We start from the raw sequence: 22,601 nt of genomic DNA, 5'->3' as shown, positions 1-22,601 counted from the left end.
CCTCTCCGGAGGTTGTGTTCGGTAGGCCTGAGCCTGGCACGCACGCTGAGTCTTCATACCGGTGTCTCATTTCGAGGGTGACAGAGTACTTGGGGTGGTCTGCGCCACCAGTGGATTTTCTGAAGGATGACCTGACAGATATCCTTGACCAAGGTCCACCCACTGACCCGGTGCTGCCATTTCATATGCTTTACAGAGAAGGGTGGCGGCAGCTTGGAATGCTCAGAGAGTCTCCCGGCAGTGAGCAAGTTGTTGCTGAAAAAATACCATCCAGCCAGTACCAACCCCTGTTTCTTGACGACGCACCTCACTCTGGAGAGTTCGGTGGTGCAGACGGCTACGGCTCCGGCAAAGCAGGCATCGTACCCGACCATCCCTCCTGATAGGGACGATAAACGTTTTGATGGCTGGGCAAAGAAAGTGTTTTCTTCAGGGGGTATGGCTTTACAGGCAGCCAACTGCGTGTGTGCCTTAGCACGTTTCACTCACACTCTGTGGAATTGTGTGTCTTTGGTGGCTGAACATATTCCCAAGGGGGAGGAACGGGATGGCTTTCTTTCCCTCTTTCAGGATGGCAAGGATCCCATATGTGAACCTGTTCAGTCGGGTCTGGACATGGCAGACTGTGTCAGCCGGTCCATGGCGGCGAGCGCCATGATGCACAGAGTTGCGTGGTTGCGGACGTCGGGGTTTGCTCCTGACGCACAAGCCCGGCTTCTCAACATGCCCTTTGATGGTGTACATCTGTTTGGCAGCAGGGCTGATGAGATCCTTGAGAGGTTGCAGACCTCCAAAGCAGCAGTAAAGTCGTTGAGCGCTGCAGTCCGACAACCTCTGCCTTTTCGTCCTAGGGGACAGCAATGGAGTGGAGGTTCCTTTCGATACTACTCTTCTTTTGGTAGATTGAGGGGAGCGGGCAGTCAAAGGGGCCAACGTAGGAGTACCAGAGGTGGAAAACAAGGTACTCGGGGTGCCAAAGACGCTCGGCAGTTGCCTCTTTGCCCTCAGGCACTGCCGCAGCTGCTTCAGCTCAGTCATGAGGCCATCTCCCATGGTTCACCGGTTGGGGGAAGGCTGGCGCAGCATCTTGTAGAATGGCGTGCCATTACTTCAGATTTGTGAGTTCTGGAGATCATAGCCCATGGCTACTGTCTTCCTTTCGGGCAGAGGCTTCACGGCAATCCACCAGGGAATCTCTCTTTGAAGAGTCCAGATCCAATCCTTGCGCAGGAAATCAAATCCCTGCTGGAGAAATGTGCCGGTAGCAAAGAGGAACAAGGGATGGTATTCCCCATATTTTTTTATCCCGAAAAAAGACGGGGGATTGAGACCCATCATGGACTTGCGTGGTTTGAACAAGCTCCTCAGGAACGACAAGTTCAAGATGGTTACTCTTTCTCAAGTCCTTAAGGCTCTTCAACTTCAGGACTGGTTGGTGTCTCTCGACCTCAAGGATGCTTACTTTCATGTGCCGATTCATCAGAAGCACCAGAAGTACCTGAGGTTCGCGGTTGGCGACTCGCATTTTCAGTTTCGGGTCCTGCTGTTTGGATTGACCTCCGCCCTGAGGGTCTTCACCAAGCTCATGGTGGTGGTGGCAGCGTATCTCAGGAAAGGGGGGATTCACGTCTACCCCTACATGGACTATTGGTTGATCAGGGCGCGCTCTCCCGAGCAAGTCCTGGATCATCTGTCAGTCACCTGCCACTACCTTCACAAGCTGGACTTCTCCCTCAACTTTAAAGAAGTCCCACTTGACACCGACCCAGCGGCTCCAGTACATCGGAGCAGTGCTCGACACATCTCTGGGGCAGTGTTCGCCTCCCCAGGGAGGGCTCATCACATTCTGCAGATGGTGGACAAGTTTCAACGTGTTCCATAAGGACAGGGTTGTCCTTAGGGTTCGTCCTTCTTTTCTTCCGAAGGTTGTGTCGGAATTTCATTTAAGCCAGAAGGTCATTCTTCTGGCGTTCTATCCTGCTCTGCATCCTGGTAAGGAAGGGGAGAGGATCCATAGGTTGGATCCTAGGAGAGCGTTAAGCTTCTACATCTCACGCATGTCCCGGGTCAGAGTGGACGATCAGCTCTTTGTAGGATACGCTGGAAGGCGTTTGGGTCAAGATGTTACTAAGCAGACCTTGTCCAGATGGATTATCTTGACTATCTCGGAATGCTACCGTCTGGTGGGTAAGGACCCTCCGGTAGGCTTAAGGGCCCATTCTACTAGGGGTGTGGCTGCCTCCACTGCTCTGCAGAGGGATGTTCCAATTCATAACATTTGTGAAGCAGCCACATGGGCCTCTGTCCATACTTTTGTAAAACATTACTCCCTGGACTCTTTCCATGGGCAAGACTTAGGCTTTGGTAAGGCGGTCCTCTGTTCTGCAATTCGATTGGGCATTCTAAATTTCTAAATTATTTTCCCGTTGGTACTGCTTTGGGAGTCTGTCATAGATGTGTAATACGTCGGAGGACTAAATCCCCCTCGAAGAACAAATAATGTTCTTTTGATGGGATGTTCCGACGACGTATTCCACATCGTACCCTCCCAGCATGCCCCTCTACAGAATTTCTTATGCGATTGCAGCTTACATTTCCCCAAGGCTTTCTGTAGCCATTCTGGCAGAAGATTGGTGCCACACGTTCTGAGGAAAAAACTATAACTGAGGCTACGGGCGTCACACGTCCTACTTATAACATCCGGTGACGTTGGCTCGACAGAGGCCCTCGAGGACAGCGTATCGATGTCATCGACGCAGGACGCAGACGCCGAAAAATGTTCAGAAGCAGCACAGCTGTGGTGATTACCTGTCATATATGTGAAATATATTGTAGAAACATCTTATCGAAAGTTACCAGGTATGAAAGTAACTTGTTCTTTTATTCTGTCATTTGCCAGTCGTCTGGTTCATGAAAAGGGCAACATGGCATACAGCTATCCAACAGTACGTGAGTGCTAACATTGGCGGTCCCCTGAAAGCTATTCACATTTTTTATAAAATTAGCCCTTATGATTTATTTGTGAATGCTGACCCTCTAAATGGCAGTTTGTGGGAGACTCTTGTATAGCAGCTGTTAAGGGCTGTTAAGAGCAACTCATTTAGATAAGCGCAAACTATAAGTTATAGTTTGCGCTTATCTAAATGAGTATGAATGACTGAATTTTGTGACAGGTCTGCTTGATCTATGTTCATTGTTCCGCACTGTAAGACCCTCCATTAACAATCCCCACAATAACCTCATATTTGGCAAGAGATATCTGAGGTTAGGGATCAGCATTCAAACAAGTGCAAGCAGCATTAAATAATGAAAACTGTCATCTTATGGCTTGATTGCCCTTCTATAAAATCAAGGAAAAATGTCTTTAAAAGCATCAACAACACAGGATTTGCGCAAAGCATCAATACACCTACTTATATCATGACTCATCCATTGGATATAATTTCCTCCACCAACATCCCATTAGACCCTGTAGTTGTGTTTTTTTTTTGATTTAGTTGAAATACAACTTTACAAAACGAGTTCTTTTACAATACACATATATACAAATGTACCATATCATCAGATATTAAAATGTTTCCATAACATTCAACACAGATTCTTTAAAATTCATCCTAGTATAAAATTAAAACATCCATGTTTTCACAATTACCCTTTGTCACAATATTTCTTAATTTCATAAAACTTACACTTGCAAATTGTACACTATTTACATAATTATATTTTTCTTAACTACAATTTCTATTAATCCATACAGATGCAAAGGCTTTTTCAGTGAAAACCCTTTCTTTTCAAGAGCTTCATTTGCTCTGCGTCGGCCTGTTATCTAGCTGTATTCTTTTCAAATATTTGGTAACAGCAATATTTAGGCATATATGTTACACATTGCACATTCTTAGCCAAAAAGTAGTTGTAGTTAAATGTTGAGGGTTATTAAAGAATTTTAGAAAGTGATCTTTCTTTAAATTTGCAAGTGATAAACATTCACACATTATATGTTTTAATGTTTCTATCTTAAAATCATCTTTACAGTATCTACACGTGGTGCTTAATTTATTTCCCTTATTCCAAATAGCCAGTCTTACTCTAGTCGGCCACAAATCAAATCTAAAACTAATAATTTTTGTTTGGTAGTGTATGTCAGGGTATCTTACTAAAAATGTAGGAGTCTCATGGATTTTTTTTTTATTCCATAGATATCTATTTTAAAATATTGGTATTTTTCAAATTCTGAAATAGTTTTTATACAATCTGTCCACCAAAATTTCTGCTTTGCTCGATTAGGATAGATTGTCAACACCTCCTCACCTATGCCAGCTTCTTTCATTGTTCTCCTACACTCTGCCTTCCAGAGGTTTAGCATATCCATCCCCTCTTCTACGAATGATTGATAAATCAATCACTGAGAATTTGAATCAGTTTACGCTTTTACATTTGTCGTATGTTAAAAGTGAATTTCAACTAATTACTGCTCTCAAAGAAGTCAAGCCTAACTTATACCATATTATTGGGATAGAAAAGCTTTTTAGAAGGCCTAATATTTGTTTCCAGTATATACCTTCCACATATGTCCAATTTGGATGATCTGTGAGGGGTTTGCTTGTAGCTCCATATAAAAAAAGGTCGGGATTACTTTTTGTCTGTAGTACATCAAGATTGGTATTGACGTATATTTACCATATTTTCTCTGTATACATTTTGCTTGAGAGCATAACATTTTCATCTTACACTGTATTTCTTCTTTGTCCTATACATCGGTGTTGCTATCATTAAAATGTATTCCCAGATATTTGTGGGTTTTTACTATCTTAATTTGCTTATCACCAATGGTCCGGAGTTTGACTATTTTATTTGAGCAAGTTCTGTCAGCATGGATAATCAAGATGTTTGCTTTTTCTGTGTTAATTTTTAAATTGTTTTCTTTTGCATGATTTTCGAAAGCTTGCAGTGATTTATGCAGACCAATTCGGGTCCGATCTAATATTATGAGATCATCCGCATATAACAGATTCTCTACAGTGCATTTATTGATTTTTGGGGCAAATGATCTCACTTTTTGAACTTGGTTGTTTATATCTCAAATATAAAAGTTTAAAAAAAACGTTGCTGCCAACAAGCACCCTTGTTTTAGTCCAATATTTGTGGGTATAGGTCTAGTAAGTACCCTTCTCGATTCAGTTTAACTTGTATTGTTGTTCCCGAATACAGTTGCTGGATTAAACTGTATCGGACAGCCCAAGACTTTTAGGTTATTCCATAACTTGGGTCGTGAGACATTGTCAAACGCTTGTTTACAGTCTGTAAAAGATATATAGACATTGGGCCTCATTACGAGTTTGGAGGCAGCCATGCCCTTAATAAGGGCATGGCTGCCTCCAAACTCGGGTCCAGGTCTGTGGTCCCTGAATGGGGAAATACCGGGTCATTCCGACCTTGGAGGGCCCAGTATTTCCCCATTCAGGGACCACGGACCCGGCAGTTCCCATTCCCATTCGAGTCCCCATAGGGCTCAATGGGAAAGGGGAGCATGCTAACAATGGGCCCGTTAATGACGGGCCCGTTATTAGCATGCTGGTCCCCTCGCAGGACCCACAAAGGACGTCTGGTCTGACAAGATGCCCAGAGCGGGTCACGCAAGGCAACCCCGTAATGAGGCGGTATGGGTTTAACGGCACAGGCCGCTATACCAGCGCTGTTAAACTCATACTGCCAGGGTTGTAATGAGGCCCATTATGTTTTTTCTTTATTGCTTGATGTTTTAGTGCTTGGACTATCATAAGGTTCGGGGCAGTGCCAACTCCAGTGATGAACCCTCATTGTTTTGGGTCAAGTAAGTTATTGGGCCTCATTACGACACAGGCAGCCACGGAATGAATGGTGCCGGTAGCATCCTCCGCATTCCCATTGATCCCTATGGGGGCTCAAAGGGGAATGGGGATGTACTGGGTTCAGGTCCCACAAAAGGGATTTACCGGGCCCTCTAAGGTCAGAATGGCCCGGTAAATCCCCTTTTGCGGGACCCTGACCTGGTACCCGGTATGGGGGTAGCCATGCTGTTAAAAGCGGCATGGCTACCTCCATACTCGTAATGAGGCCCATTGTCTTTTAACCATTTATTTAGTGCATTCAAAAGGAGTTTGGTGAAGATCTTACCTGCAGAATCCAGCAATGCTTGTGGTCTGTAATTATTAGGTTCAATCAATCACCTTTTTTATGTACTGCAAAAATGATTGATTTCTTCCAGGATGCTGGGATGTATCCTGTATCCTCTATACGTAGGTATATCTGGCGCAGTATCATTGACCATTTTTTTGGATTTTGTTTTATGGTGGCGTTGGAGATACCATCAGGCCCTGGAGCCCTGGATGTACTTAATTTCTTAATTATATTTTCTATGTCTTCTGGAGATATAGAAAGATTTGTCTTATATGGTATATATTTTGTATTAATTTCCCACTTCTGTGTTTTGGTGTAGAAGAGGGAGGTAAAATGGCCAACCCAACTCTCCTCACCAAAGCTGTTTAGGATGTGGGAGAACTTATCCATTCTCATCCCATTTCTTAGAAGAGTCCAAATCTCAGAGCTGGATTTTGTCGAGATAAATTTCAGAATGATTTTATTATCATTTTGTGTTTTGTGTGCCATAAGTTATTTAATAAAATGTATGTATTGTGTACACATTCTTGTTCGCTCTTTATTGTATTCATTAATATTTTCGCTAAGATATGTCAAAGCGCCTTTCTTTTATCTGCTGTTTTTGCTTTCATCACAGGATCATACGGTTTCACAACTCTCTCAATTACCCTGTTGTTTTCATCTATTATTCGCTTGAAGGTGCAAAGAACATTGACATAATCTGTATGAGTATTTTGAGTAGAGTTGTCAAGAGGCTATTGAGTTTAGGATGCGTCCATTTTATTCTGCTTAGGCCTTGATTCAACCCAAGTTGCAGGTTGTAATAGTTTTTCAGAGGACATATGTTTGTTATACAAGTGATGGCGAGGATGTTGTGGTTGCTCATTTTAGTTGGAATTACAGTAAAACTCTCAACTATCCCCATACATCCTTTTGTTACAAAAGTATAATCTATTATGGATTCTGCCATCTCGTTTTTCCAGGTTGCTTTAGGAGGTATGTCACACTGTACACAACCGTTAAGCATCGTCATGCCAACCATTTCACCACGCTGGTTGTTGATAGTTTTTTTACCTCTTGGAATACATTCCATATTCAGATCTCACACAATTAAAGTCATGGATACATGAGAGTCTGTGTCAATTTCTTCCAGTAGTATCATAACGAGAATTATGAACTCACCCTCTGCTATTTTGAGAGGGTTCCAGTAGGCATTGGTATTCGCCATTCCTGGAGCCATCAAATGGTCAGACTTCATGGGCTAGTATTTCAGCAATTGGAGGCCTGCGTAAGGGTTCATCCATTGGGTGATTTTCCCAGGAGTGTTCATATTAAGTGCAGCTACTAATCCCATCATGGGTCTGCCCCTAGGTGGTTGAAAGGTTGGTACCCAGCAGATCTGATAGTTTGGCCAAGCAGGTGCAGATGTCATCCACGTCTCCTGCAACAGTATTAAATCATAATTTTTTAAGATAGCATCACTTTCTACTTGCATTAGATGTTTATAGCCTCTGGTATTTCAGATGGCTATTTTCATGTTTAATTGACGTTGGCTAGTTACGATCTATTCTATTTGCTCATGATTTGTTTGAGTTATTGCTTTTGTCAACCATGCCTAATAAGCGGTTTTCCTGGTCAGAGTTACAACGGTCAAATCTTCATAGAACACGTCTCATGTCAGATTTCCCTTAATTCCCTTAAAATGGATCAGCAGGGGCACATATTTAGGGATAGGGGTGGGAACATGGGATTCTTCACAACTATGGGTAAGTTCTTTTTGCCTAGTTTTCATTGAATTTGTTGTGTGTATAACAAAACCTTTTTTCATGTATCTTTCACCTTTCTGTCAAAAGAGCCTGTCTGACAATCAACGCGCGGATTTTAAGGGTATCTGCGTCCATCCGCCAACATCTTGGAATAGTGACCAAAGCAATATCCACAGTTTGAATGGACTGCAATGAGGGGATGGTGTGAACAGCTGCCTTGGTGTGGTGTGCCTATTTGGATATGGATCTCTATGTCGTCGATCGGGCATACTTATAACAAAATTTGTCACTGAATGCAAATCCACATCATCGCTTTGCTGCTCATCTCTCACATTTTTTTCATCTTTTTTAACAATTTTTTCAAACATTACACAATTCGAGGTATACGATTAGATATTGTACTATAATAGTTATCAAGATGGATTATATTGCTTTCTTTACCTAAGGCTTTTAGTCTTCTCTGTTTCAATCTTGGAAAATTATGATTCAAAAACCCATTGTTAGGGTGTAATAGGTCAAGCATTTTTATTTTCACAGGTAAATTAATTTCAATTTCTACGTCTGGTGAGTCGATCATAATGGAATGGGTAGTTAAATTCATTAACAGGCTCTTGTCATCTTCTTGTTTTGATGCTTGTTGTGGTATCTCATCTAGTTCTTTATGTTCACATGGGGGCATCACTGCCTCCTGTTCAGTTTCTACAGTTATGCTTTCTACGGATTTTTTTTCTTTAACATTTGTCTCTTGTTTTATTATTATTCAAGGGCGTTGTAAGAGCCTTAATGAACAACATTTTGATTTGCATTTTTCAAATGATTCTGATTTTGTATATTTTTTTGCATTATTCTTTTTTTTCGGTGCTCTCTTCGGTTGAAACCATTCATACACTGTTTCATGTTTGGATATTTCAAATGTAAGTTCTTCTTCACACTCCTGAATGGAGTCTGTCTCCTGGGGGGACATTTCTATTTGTGAGGCCACAATTTCAAGCATGGGAGTCAGTGGCGTCATTGGGATGACCGCCACATCTATTTTCTCACTTATTGTTGGACAAGAAGTAATCTTATGCGTAAGGCCATTAATGCCGGCCAGTATCGCAGTTGTGAGCGTATACATCTGGGGGGACATATGGAGGGGCTTAGCTTAGCTTTTCAAAAAGCGAGCAGTATAATAACACAAGAGGGATACGCCGTCTAAAACGGCTGCTGGCTGCCAGTTGCTCAGCTGAACAGCCGCACAGCACTCTCCATCAGCACTCCCGAAGAAGCACGCACACAGAAGCCTGTGTGCACACTGTTAAATGGCCTTCTGGGTATTGTGGGCGAGGTTAAATCTAAAAGAACAGAAAAAAACGTCTTTTAAGTACTCAAACTTGTTGTGAAACCTGTTGTAAAGAGGCTTACTGTTGAACGTAAGTTTTCAGTGTCTCCAACCAGGCTTGCAAAGTCGATCAATTTTGTTCAGGTTAATGAACACGGTGAGCAAAGAGGTGCAGAGTAGAGTGGCATGTCCTGCAGAATCTCAATCAGCACTCCCAAAGAAGCGCACACGCAGAAGCGCACAGGCAAGCTGTTAAATGGCCGTCTGGGTATAGTGGGCAGGGTTAAATCTGAAGGGAAAAACTTTGAATCACACAGCACAGCAAACTGATCAATAGAAAGCTTCTCGCTCACCATACAGCACATCAATAGAAATCATGTAGTGCTAAGAAAGGTCTTGCCATTCAATGCTCAATTTCTCTTCTAAAGGATGAACCAGCTGATACAATTCACCCAAGGCACAATCAGATATATAAAAAAGGATGGTGTAAGACATCCTTACAGAACCTTCAAAACACCTCTGCTCTTTTTCCACTCTATTTAGCTCTTTCCTCAATATCCTAGGTAACCTTAATCAGGAGCCTTTGACAAATCCGGAAACTTTGGCCCGCTTTCTCATTAAGAAGCCTATTTAAAAGACGAGTAATGGATAAAAAGAGAGCTGTTTCAAAATAATGGGGTAGGAGATTTAAACACCATACGAAACACCCATTTACTATTGGACGGACAATATTAGGCTATTTTCGGGAAAGCTTGGATACAGCCTCAAAAGATACAACCAAAGAGTTTAAGATATGCCAGTAATTTAGACATTTCTCAAATATTATGAAATGCTCTGTCACTTCTCTGAAATTGCATGATGAAGAACTTGCATCATACATATAAAAAAAAAATGCATGGCTTTGCAGATGCTACCAGCGTCAGTCCTTTGCAAATAAAGAAATAAAGAAACCCTAAAAGACTACCTCCACATCATACTGATGTTTGTAGTATTTTCTGGAAATGGGTCGAATCTCTCCTACACCTAAAGTAGATACTTTATAACTATGACCTAGATGCCCAACGTGGATTACTAAGAGCCAACTAATGTAATACCTACTATCTGAGAGACTATAGCGACTCATCAACTCCTGTAAGTAAGGAGAACGATTCCTCACATGATTTTCTTTACGGCCTAGACCTACAGGCAACATCAAATTAGCCTTCTGCTGTTCCTTTGGTAGCACTGCTGCCATCAATGTCTGGGGTTGCTCCAACAACCATACATCTGACAACGCAACTTTCACCTACTAGAGAGACACTGCGAACAAGGGTGTAATTCATGGAATAAATGTGCGCCGAAATTTGGGGAGCAAGCTGTCGCACGCTCCCTCTGTGCGCCAGTCGCGTGCGCCACTTCTGCGCTAAGTTCTATGAATTACCCCCATAGAGAGAGAAAGAGACAAAGAAAGAGAGCACGTAGAGACAGAGTGTGTGTGTGTGAGAGAGAGTGATACCCAATGTCCAGCTAGTATATACAATCATAGCACATTTACCTATAATTATGCTTTTCTGTGGGTGCGCTTTGTCACTGGTCTAATAATAAATGGCAGACACTGTGAGGGATATACTGAGAATGACAAGCCAATGCAGGATTTATTTGAAGGACTCCATGGAGCTCCATGGAGCTGCTTATCATTGGGCTCATGCATACAGGCATTGCCTCGACAGAAGGTATACAGGCCGTAAGTACAGGAGGTCAAGTAACTCACAAGTTTCACTGTAACTCATAACTAGTGTCGTCTTCAAAACAATAGGGTAACATGGTAGAAGAAGGGGTACAAGTCTGCAGTTTCATTGTTTCATTGAGTACCATGTTAAATAAAGCCATCAGGCCTATTCCTGAATGTATCCTGTGGAAAAAATCTTTATGTTGATACTGGGTTATTCCTTTGTTGATCCTGGGTCAAAAGCTTCAACCTGTACCCTAATGATAATATGGTGCAAATGTGCACTTGCACCAGTGCAACGTTTCTGCAATCTGGCTCTAAAAGATAGCATTCGATAAGAAATCAAGGAGGCTGAAATGTTGCACTATTTTCTTGCTCCTTTATTATAAAGGATTGTTTTAAAGTTCTAATCACTGGGAGGTTTCTAATTAAATGTTATTTAGTGTTTGCTGTTTTTCGAAAACATCTTCAAAATTCAACAGTTATGTGATTACCCTGTTCATTAACTTTGCGCAAATGTTTATTAACTTATCGCACATGCTCATTATTTTAGCACACATGCCATTAGAGCCAGCTTGCACTTTCTTCTCTTTTGATGCTGGAATTCGCTTTGAGTGAAGCCCAGGCAGATCTTAGACCGTAGATCTCCCCGGTGCCTGCATACAGATGAGTCTGGGGAACAATATTTAACTGTAAGCATCAGACAGGAACAGGTGGAAATGATTGACGCCGATCAACCTTGTCTTTCTTCCTGAAATGTGAGAGTTTGTAACAATGACTGCTTTGGAGGTGATACTGTTTAAATCAGAATGTATTTGGCAATAGAGAAATATAGCTGTACTCTATCTCTCACGCTGATAAGATATGACAGTAGGTTAAGCTCCAATGCTGCAAGTCCAACTCACGTTTTCCTTTATATCAGGGGACAGATTACCGAAATTCTGAACCGGTACAGGTTCAGAGTTGCCTGGTATTAGCAATAGGGCAATGTTTGCCCTATTTCTAAGAACACTGGCACATATTAGAAAACTATTGCATCATGACAAGTGCAGTTTGGCATGGAATAAGCAACAGGACAACAAATGCCCCAGTGCAAAAAAGATACATTTTCAATGCAATTTTGCACCATGGCAAAGTTTGCCCTAGTGCTAAAATGGAATAGTATTAGCACTACATCAAACTTTGCCCTGGTGCAAAAATGCATTGGAAATGTATCATTTTTGCACTAGGGCAATTTTGAGGAATGAGGAAGATGACCCAGGTGCCAAAGTACAGTATAAAGCTAAAGAGAGGAGACTCAAAGTTTGCCCACATGCCTGGACAAACTGGGAATTGCCTGCCTGATGAAGTAAGATTCAGCTTATGTCCATGTCAGCCATGGACTCCATTACTTTGGCAACTGTGACTGAGAGCAGATAGGTTGATGCCCAGAGTAACAGTCGCATTCAGGACTAGACAATGGACACTCTCCAGAAGGGGTGGTGCTTCCATCCTATTCAAGCGTAAAATGCTCTTCAGTGTCGAACTTGACTGTCAGTCAAGATGATCATTGAAGACTGCAAGTAATATTATCCTTTCCAAGTCTATTCCTCTCAGGCCAAGAAGGTTCCTTCCTGACTTGTGATACGTATAGCCCCTGGTGGTGCTCATCGTCCTGGCACAGTTTCCCCATCCAGCAGAGGAGGGCATTCCAATACTTGTGTTTCTTTGACGTTGTGGAAGCCCCTGCCTTCCTGGCAATTGGGTTCTTAGGGAGCTAGGATCAATTCTAGTTGGGGTCTTTTGAGCCTTTTTACAAACAGATGAAGAATGATGTGCCAGATACTCGGACATGCAGCATTGGGAGGAATGGTGACAGGCTGAAATTTCCTTCAGATACCCCAGAGACAGAAGCCTGGTTATGAGGTTTCCAACGAATATGACCAAGGCAGAGGCACTGGCCCTGTGGATATGGGAATGTCAATGGAGAAGATATATACTTTAGATTGTCAATTGTCAATCAGGAAGTAAACACACCTTTTGTCCCCAAAGTGTTTCTGGTTCTAGTTTCGGGAGTATTTCAGGATGATCCTGGATCTAACTAATTTGTTCCTTTTAGACCATTATCTAGGTTCAAAAAGGTGACTACATGTTAGATTTGCAGGATGCCTACCATCACATTCCGATTTGGGGGGAGGGGCAGAATTTTCTTCAGTGCGCCATTGCATATTAACATTTTCAGCTTTCAGTATTGCCCTTCTGGATAAAAACTTCCAAAGAATTATTATGAAGGTGGGGGCACCAGCAGTAGGTCTTCGCGCCAGAAAGGAATAAAGATCTGTGCAATATCACCTGGAGTTTTCCAAGTGCCGAATGGGATTACCGCAATAATTCATCGCAGCACAAATAACCAGACAGACTCAAAGAATACGGGAAAATACAACTTGATTATCAATTCAGTAAAGTAATGAAACCTGCCGAACAAACAGTTTGTAGCTCTCAGACTCTCAATACATTTCAGTTACACAACCTCAAGAGTTACTCAATTCATCAGTGAATTGGAAAATCCATTCTTATGAGGTTCATTATTTCTAAATATGAAAAAAGGTATGAAAAAAATGAAAACAAATGACGGGCTAACCTTGTGATATGAGGTTCTCAATAATAGGGAGGAAACAGAGTCCTTCAAGCTGATTCCCAGCTGAAACAAACAATTGAATGGAATTGCTGTGAAGAATAAATGGTAGATGACTCTGTCAGTCAACTTCTCTTCACAGCAATTCCGTTGAATTGTTTGTTTCAGCTGGGTATCAGCTCGAAGGACTCAGTTTCTTCCCTATTCTTGAGAACCTCACATCACAAATGTTGGTTGAACCCTTAGTTGGATATATTGCGGTCTGAATTTTTGGACTATTATTATTTTTTCTGTCTAAATAACTGTGTTAGGATTTGTGAGTTCTTTCTCAAAAAACATACTAACATTATCCTGTATGTATTTTCCCTATCTCATCATTCATGCCCCTGATGAAGAGTGGCAAGTACTCGAAACGTGTTGGGCCTATATTACAGCACCATGAATAAAAAGAAGATTTTTTGTGATACGACATTGATTGGCTATCATTTTCCATGATTTGTTAAATTTTTGGAAAATTTGCATATTGTTAAATAACCTTTTAGATAACTCTAAAAAGTTGCAAATGAACATTATTTGAAAAGTTGCTTGACTTACTGGTCTGGATTTCCAGACATCTGAAAGTGTGCAGGAGACGCGAGTTCCCTAAAAGGGGACTTTCTTTTTGTTCAGATATGACAAACAACCTAGATGTCAAGGTTGGTTTCCTCTCTTCTGCACCACAAATCACATCTACATCTCATTTATTAACATTACCATATTAAATATAGTACCTTACTGACCTATACAAGGGTGTGCACAGTGCTTATATCTTTTTGACTCACAATTATTCACTCATTTACTTAATCTAAGAGAAATATGTCCTAGGTACATGGTTCATACTCGTTGGTTCCTTGCAAGCCTTGCAGTTGCTTCTTGCTGTGGCATCCTTGATTATGAGCCAACCAAATCCTCTTTTTTCGTTTTTGCACAAATGTGTATTTCAGTGGTTGTCAGCATTGCAGCCTTGATTTCCCTTCTCGAGGCTTCTCACGCAGCCGACGTCCATATTCTCAACATGGCTGCTTTACTCGCGTTCTATTTCATACTTCTACGTTGTCTTATTTATCTTGCGTTTCTGCGTATATATATCGATTACAACTCTTATCACTTTAGTGAATATGGTTTTCCTTTCAATTCGTATATATGTTTACTTGGTTGCTTTAATTACATCTTCATTCTTTAGATATTCATAAATCAAGTTTAGTGCATCCACATATCTTCTCTCATGAGCGGTGTCACTTTTCATTTGTTAGACTTTATAGTTCTTTTATATCTAGTGGTGTCAACAAGCTCATGACTATCCCATCAGTTTGAGGGTACATTTGGTACGTTTGTCTGAGCGCATAATGTCTCTCATACCTTTGATGTGGTATTGGGATGATACCAGGTGTCATACACATTGTTCTCTTGCTGTTATTCCAATATGGCAGAGTTGAGGGGGTAGGCTCTATAAATGAAATGTACTTCTGCCTCTCTACAGATCCATCCATACCTGGATGATTCGTTCATTCACAGTCATTGTTTGGACATGGATTTAAGTCACATGATGGGATTGTGGATAGTGCTATAGAGTCCAGCTTGGTACCAATATAGGAGTTCAAATCTATCAGGAGGGATTCAACACAGCCTTATGGATGGCTTTACTTCCACAGCCAGGAACTCTTAAACTCCAGAACAGGCTTGATTGATTGTTATAGTGGGCAAATCAACAGGGAGGGCTTGACTTAAGGTTCAGAGGATGGCCTCTTTGTTTCTGGTCTATTTTGACAGGATGCACTTAAAGCCCCTAATGAACTACATGTTCAGCGCTGGGAAGCCACAATCTGTGAACCTCAACCTACAGTAATGTCTTTACTGATTGATCAGATGAGTTGGTGGGTTCAGCCAGTCTAGCCTGAAGAAGGTGTTTCTCTGGATTCTCCACCTCAGGGGGTTGTGACTACAGATTCCAGTGCGCTAGTTTGTGAAGCTACATGGAGCAAAAAAAAAGATCCAAGGCTGGTGATATCATTCAGACCCCAATCATTTCACGAATTGGAAGGAACTTCTAGATGTATGCCTATTCCTGGGTTCATTTGCAGAACAGCGCTAGGGTGCCCCAGTTCCTTTACAGACAGACAGCACTGTCACGTACTGTCACGTTGACCTATTACAACAGGCAGGGAGGAACACTAATGGACTTTCTTTCCTAGGTTTTGTACCAGTAGATGAACTGCACAGAGCAGCTTTGAGGCAATTCCAATGACACTAGGCATTATACAAATGACATATTACATTCATTATATTACTTATGATGCTAACAAACACATACAAGTCACATTTACAACATATCAGCAAAACTTGGTTACTATAGAATACTATACATAGATAATGGTAGCATTCTATATGCATTCCAATTGATCCATACCTCAAGATAGCAATATCCATTCAGTTCCTTTATGAAGAACTAAACAAGGCGTACAGAACTATACAATTCCAGTCTGTGTAATTCAATCAACTTCAACCCTAAATACAGATTTATTATCAAAATAAACCAAATCAACAGTATCAAATACATATAATAATAAAACAAAAAAAAATATGAATAAGGTAGAAGAAGATATTTAACAAACATAGGGGAAGGCTACATTGTTAGACAATTTACATTTAAATAAGCTAGCGAGTGAGTTCACAAATTAAATATCAGTACATGTGATTACCTAGATGTGTCATATTGGTAACACCAGAACTTCTAATTTCAGTGTATTTGTTAGGTATTCATGTCTAGCCGAGGTGACTATTAGGTGCAATAATGCTGGTCTACACAGTCTGAAACCTCCAATCTTATGTTACAACAGAATTGTTTTCTTCTTAATGTCAGAATACCTTCTGCAGAGCAAAACAAAATGCAAACTACTTTCTGCATTGTCTAAGCAGAAGAGACAATTAGGAGAACTATGTTTGCACCTGTTCCAGGAAGCCAGAACTTGGCCAATTTGTAATAAGTTAAATCTAAACTGTTTAATAAAGAACTTTTGATGAATGCTGGGATTCCAGTACAGGTAAGATTCAGATTTGTCCAATGGTGTAATTGGAGCAGGGGCTCTATTGGTTGGCTTTGTCAGTTCAATATCCCTTTTAGAAACCAATTTAAGAGGGAGGAAACAAGAGCTAATACCCTTTAGTTTCCTAAAATTGAACGAAACCAAGGGATACTTGTCAAAGCCTCTTTTCTCAACAAGAATATCAAAATAGAATGTGACAGCAAGTCAGGCTCAACATAATGTCTTGACCTACATATGATTTCCTTAGTTCTGGAATAATTGAGAATATTTGGGCTGAAATGGGCAGCGAGAGGAGGTGCCTCAAACAGGTGTAATCTTAGTGTTGCAGACTATGAATATACACAATACCCCAAAGCTCAGAACCACAAAAAGCGTTGGCTTGAGGTTTTGAATCATAAATCCTCTGAACTATAGTGATTGACTGATAGATTTGATTTGATTAGATTTTTGAATTTGTAATGCGCATTTCTCAAGGAGAATCTGGCAGCCGATTGCATCTAGGCGCTGATGGATTCATATAGTGCTAGCAGACTAGGGTATGCCAAATAGGTTAGAACACTAGCCCATACAGTTTGATGCGCTGACAATTTAGGCACACATCTGTCCCATGTGTGGAGTTTGTTTATCAATATGGCCTTTCAAGCTCCAATTGTGTTTAAAACATGCCCAGATGAGTGAAGTTATGCATGCATTAAAACGTAATGTTTTTTCGATAGATTGAGCAGGTGGTTATCGGTTTGCGACCTACGATAAGCACCTTTGATTTCATTGCGTTTACCACCAGATTTTTTGTGTGCATGAGTGTGGATTGTCTAACATGGTCATTGAAAAAAATGAAATCCACAATAAGTAATTTTTGAATTTATCTTGACTAGAGACTGACCCATCGCTGAAAAATAAGACATCTAGTGAACGATTCCTCATGTTGAAAAACTGTATTGGTAAGTGGGCCATGCATGCAGCATCACATAGCCAAGGGTGGTATCTCATATATAATTAAGAACATACTCAGACATTGAATTGTATGAGAATAGTGATAAATGGCTAAGACATCGTATCACAATGAAACATTGCTATTTTAGTCCTGTCAGTTGGTTCAAAAGTGGTTAATCTGCAAAACGTCTGCATAGCATAAGGTGGCATAAATATGTAAAGTTGAACAAGGCAAATATAGATAATATGCAATTCCATAGTTAGCTAGATCATGATACATTTCCATACTGCAGTTTACAGGGAATCTTGTATGATACATTCTAGGCATGCAAGTGGAGAGGGCAGATACCTTCACACAGAATACAAGTATGTAAATACTCCTGGAAGATACTAGGAGTCTTGACGGGCATTAAAGTCTTCCAACTTCTAACAGTCCAATTGGTCTTAATGCTCAGAGCATCACAACATATATTAAAGATCTGCAAACCATGTTTTTCCATTCTACACAGCCTGGTCCCCAGATCACTGGAATTCTCATATCTTTTTAAAAAAATCAATGGCACCCCTTCTTATACCTAATAAAAAGAAATCAATAATTTCAAAATGTTCCTCCAAGGGGATGTGCACTTCCTTCTGTCCCACTGATTACCTGTCTACACCGATCCTGACGTTACTAGCTGTGGTGGTCATTCTGGTACCCAGTAGATCACAGAGTATAGTTATGTCATAAATAACATTTTTCTTGAGGCAACTGACATGCTCAAAGATGTTCCAATGTATGCGTGTTGAACATAGTGCTTTCATTGTGGTGGCACACAATGCACATCCCTCATGCCACAATTAGGGAAGACCCCATAGTGCTGTAATAGTGCATCCTTGTTTCTAAGTGTTTTAAGAGTGCACAATATGGTAAATTAGAATATTTGTCTGTAATATCTCTCACCTTAATAAGATACTTACATTATTACGATGATTACATTATTAGTAACCTTTATATATTTTGAAAAGTAGTAGTATATTCAACTGACTCCTCTGTTTGCCTCTGTAGAAGGTTTTGTGGTGATAAGTGATGTTCTTTCCAAGAACCATGCTTAATATGTTTCCCTTCAATCTAGCAGTGAGTTCCCTCTGTCAATCATTCATCTTTCATGGATGTGACTTGATTGAAAAACTCAAACCTATTTTCCAATTCCTTCTGATTTTCAGTAATTGGCTCTGCATGATGCAATCCTTTCAGATTATTGAGTGCTGCATTTGGTGGCAACAAATAATATTGTGAGCTGTTCCCTTTTAAAAGAAAGTTGTTCACAAAATTCCCGATCCTGATATTTTTTAATGCAATTTGATATGTTGCATTTGCTATCATGAACTGGAGGCTTCCAGCCTTGTAAGATGAGGAAGCAATGCCCTTGAGATGAATGGGGATGCAGAAGTTACTCAAACATCAATAATGGAAACGACTAAGGTAGTTGGCAAAAGGATAACTGTTTTAATATCAATTATCTAAAACAGGGAGTACAACAGACATCAACGGATGCCTCTGTGTAAGATCTCTCAATCCATCTTAAAAAAAGCATTCTTTTATAGCAAAAAATCATCATTGATGACGTCAACCTACGTATTACTAACATCATCCTACAAGGCAAACTGCAACAACATATTGAAGAAAGTGATACGACTGGAGGGAACATCTAAGTATACAATCCATACCCATGTAAAAGAGTGAAGAAAAATGATACATTTCTTAAAATCAGGTGTGGCAACTAAGCGCTCCCCTTATACAAGTAACTATGAACGTCACTAAATACACAACATTCCATTGGTTACACAAACTATAGACACTTAATCACGCGGCCCCCTACCATTGGTTTTCACTCTACCCTCAGTCAATAGTTTTCTACCTACGTTAGCAGCACGCAGACTGGACTTCCAGGTTCTGGAGAGCTAGTCTTCAACCATACCTTCCCACCAATTACCATGGCGACCCTAAAGACTCCACTGCATCTGACCTTGAGAATGTTCTAGTTGATTTTGGTTTTACCATGCACATTCAAGAACCTACCCATACCAAAGATAGGACACTTGACTGGCTAGCCGGATCCAACTGTATTATTAACTTCCTCTCCAATACCCCTTGCCTATGGTAAGACCACCACATCATCACCTTCAATATTGAAGCAGCCCCACGTGCCCAGAATGTGTTAGCCCCAGCCCTCCCCACGAGAAATATAAGGGACATAACCAAGTAAAAACTTCTCCCATTGTTACTCCCATCTCTCAATGCCGCCACATACTCCTGCACCGACCCTACATCCTTAGCAGACACCTACAATCATAGCATGATTTCGGCTATAAATTCTATTGCTCCAATCAAACTCAGGAAGTCTAAACCACATGCACATCTCAACTCTTGATTCACACCACAGTTGAGAGTGCTACGCAAAGCTAAACGTTGCGCTGAAAATCATTGGAAAAGTCACCCCTCTGATGAGCATCAAGATTGTTTCTTCCCTGCTTCCCTCACCTATAAAGATGAAATTATCACTCCCAAAAAGGAGTCCCTTAATAACTGCATTTTACATGCAGACTCAAACACAAAAGAATTTTTTAGAATCCTAAAAGAACTCGAATCTCCAGCCACCGCCACCTGACACTTGCACTAAAGACAGTAAATGGTGTGCTAACATCCAGTCCGCTTTACTGAACAAAATCTCTACCCTACAATTTAAAATTAGAGACAAACAAGACAGCCTAAAGCGGGACAACCATCCACCTACCCCTGTAAGGGTTGCCTCTCTAGACTCTCCTAATATTAAACCTTTTGCCTTCTCCCCACTCACCACTGCGGAGGTAGAAGACATCATCAAGAGAATCAAACCTTCAAAATGCCAAGGCGACCCGTGCCCTGCTCCTATCATTAAGGAATCTGCCCACGACCTGGCCCCATTCATCACGGCCTTCATTAACTCCTCTTTTAAAACAGGCACTGTCCCGGATAATCTCAAGGACGCATGGGTGATCCCTTTGCTTAAAAAACCATCCCTAGACACAAGCATACCTACTAATTTCAGACCCATAACCACCGTCCCGTTCTTGCTGAAGATCTTAGACCGTGCGGCATACCTACAGATTCAAGACTACCTGGAGTCCAATGATCTCCTTGGCCTACGGCAATCCGTATTCCGCCCCAGACATGGGACTGAAACAGCATCGTGTTTGATGTGATCAAGGCCCCTCAGTTCCAGATTATTCTAGGAATTCCTTGGTTAGAGAAGCACAATCCTCAGATCGATTGGCGAGCAAGAACGGTTCAGTTTCCAGAATGTGTCTCTACTTGTCACCCTCGACCTGGTGTTGCACTGGCAGCAATTTCCTCGGAGGCTCCCCAGTTACCTCCTGAATACCTAGAATTCCAAGATGTTTTCCGGAAGGATCAGGCTAACTCTCTACCTCCTCATAGGTCTTATGACTGCCAGATAGACCTGATACCTGGATCTACTCCTCCTTGTAGTAGAATTTATGCCCTCACCGAGCCTGAGAATCTTCACCTCCGACAATACCTGGATCAATACCTAGCGAATGGTTTATTCGTCCTTCCAAGTCCCCTGCTTCCTCAGCTTTGTTCTTCGTTCCAAAAAAAGAAGGGGACCTTAGAACTTGTATAGATTATCGCGCCCTGAACCAGATCACCATTAAGAATAGATATCCGTTACCTTTGATCCCTGAACTCCTGGACCAAGTTAGAAAAGCATGCATATATACAAAGCTGGACCTTAGAGGAGCCTACCACTTGGTACGAGTAAAAGAGGGCGATGAATGGAAGACGGCCTTCCGCACCAAGTATGGGCTATTTGAATATCAGGTCATGCCCTTCGGACTTTGCAATGCCCCGGCCGCCTTTCAATATTTTATGAACGATGTCCTCAGAGAGCTCATAGATGTGTGTGTTGTTGTTTACATTGACGACATCCTCGTTTATTCTTCATCGGAAACTGAACATCGGAAACACGTGAAAATGGTCCTCGAGAGATTGCGTCAACACAAACTTTTCGCTAAGTTGGAAAAATGTGTTTTCAACGTGACTGAAGTTGAATTCTTGGGATTCATATTATCACCTAGCGGAGTGCGTATGGATTCAAAGAAGGTCGATGCAATTCTCAAATGGCCATCGCCATCCTCCGTAAAAGGTGTTCAAAGCATGTTAGGCTTCGCTAACTTTTACCGCAGGTTTATCCCCGAATTCTCTCGAATAGTCCAGCCCATCACCGCCTTGTTAAAGAAAAACAAACGTTTTGAATGGTCTACCGAGGCGGAACAAGCTTTCCAGAATTTGAAGACTAGATTTATCTCTGCACCGATCTTAAAACATCCTCGCCCAGAACTCCCCTACATCGTTGAAACTGATGTTTCGAGCCTTGCCATGGGGGCAGTTCTATCACAAAAGGACCCAGTAACCAATCAGTTGCATCCCGTGGCATTTTGGTCCCGCAAATTCTCGCCTCCTGAAATCAATTACACTATTACTGATAAGGAACTTCTAGCTATCAAGTACGCCTTTAAGGCTTGGCGGCATTATCTTCTGGGGGCCCGACACACCGTTACTGTGATTACAGATCACCGAAACCTGCAATATTTGAAAACCGCAAAAGCTCAATCCTCTAGGCAACTCCGTTGGGCACTATTCTTTGCCGAGTTTGACTTCATAATTACCTATCGACCTGGTACAAAAAACGGTAAAGCTGATGCCCTTTCTCGGATGGGAGTGGAAGAACATTTGATCAATCCTAAACCTGTACCTATCATTCCCGAACAAAGAATTCTAGGTGTAATCGCCACACAATCCATAGAGGAAGTTAAGGATAAAGCCAGGCTACTGGTAACTCCAGCAGACATACAGAATTGGCATCTGCAGGGAAAGGACTTTACGGTGAAGGACAACCTATTATATTTCCAAGAACGCTTATACCTGCCCAGCACAGATTTACAGAAAAAGGTAATCTCTTGTTATCACGATTCTTTAATGAAAGGACATCCCGGTATG

Source organism: Ambystoma mexicanum, chromosome 5q, assembly GCF_040938575.1.
Source record: "Ambystoma mexicanum isolate Mex_15411 chromosome 5q, UKY_AmexF1_1, whole genome shotgun sequence".
NCBI lineage: Eukaryota > Metazoa > Chordata > Amphibia > Caudata > Ambystomatidae > Ambystoma > Ambystoma mexicanum.
This window is presented reverse-complemented; position numbering follows the sequence as displayed.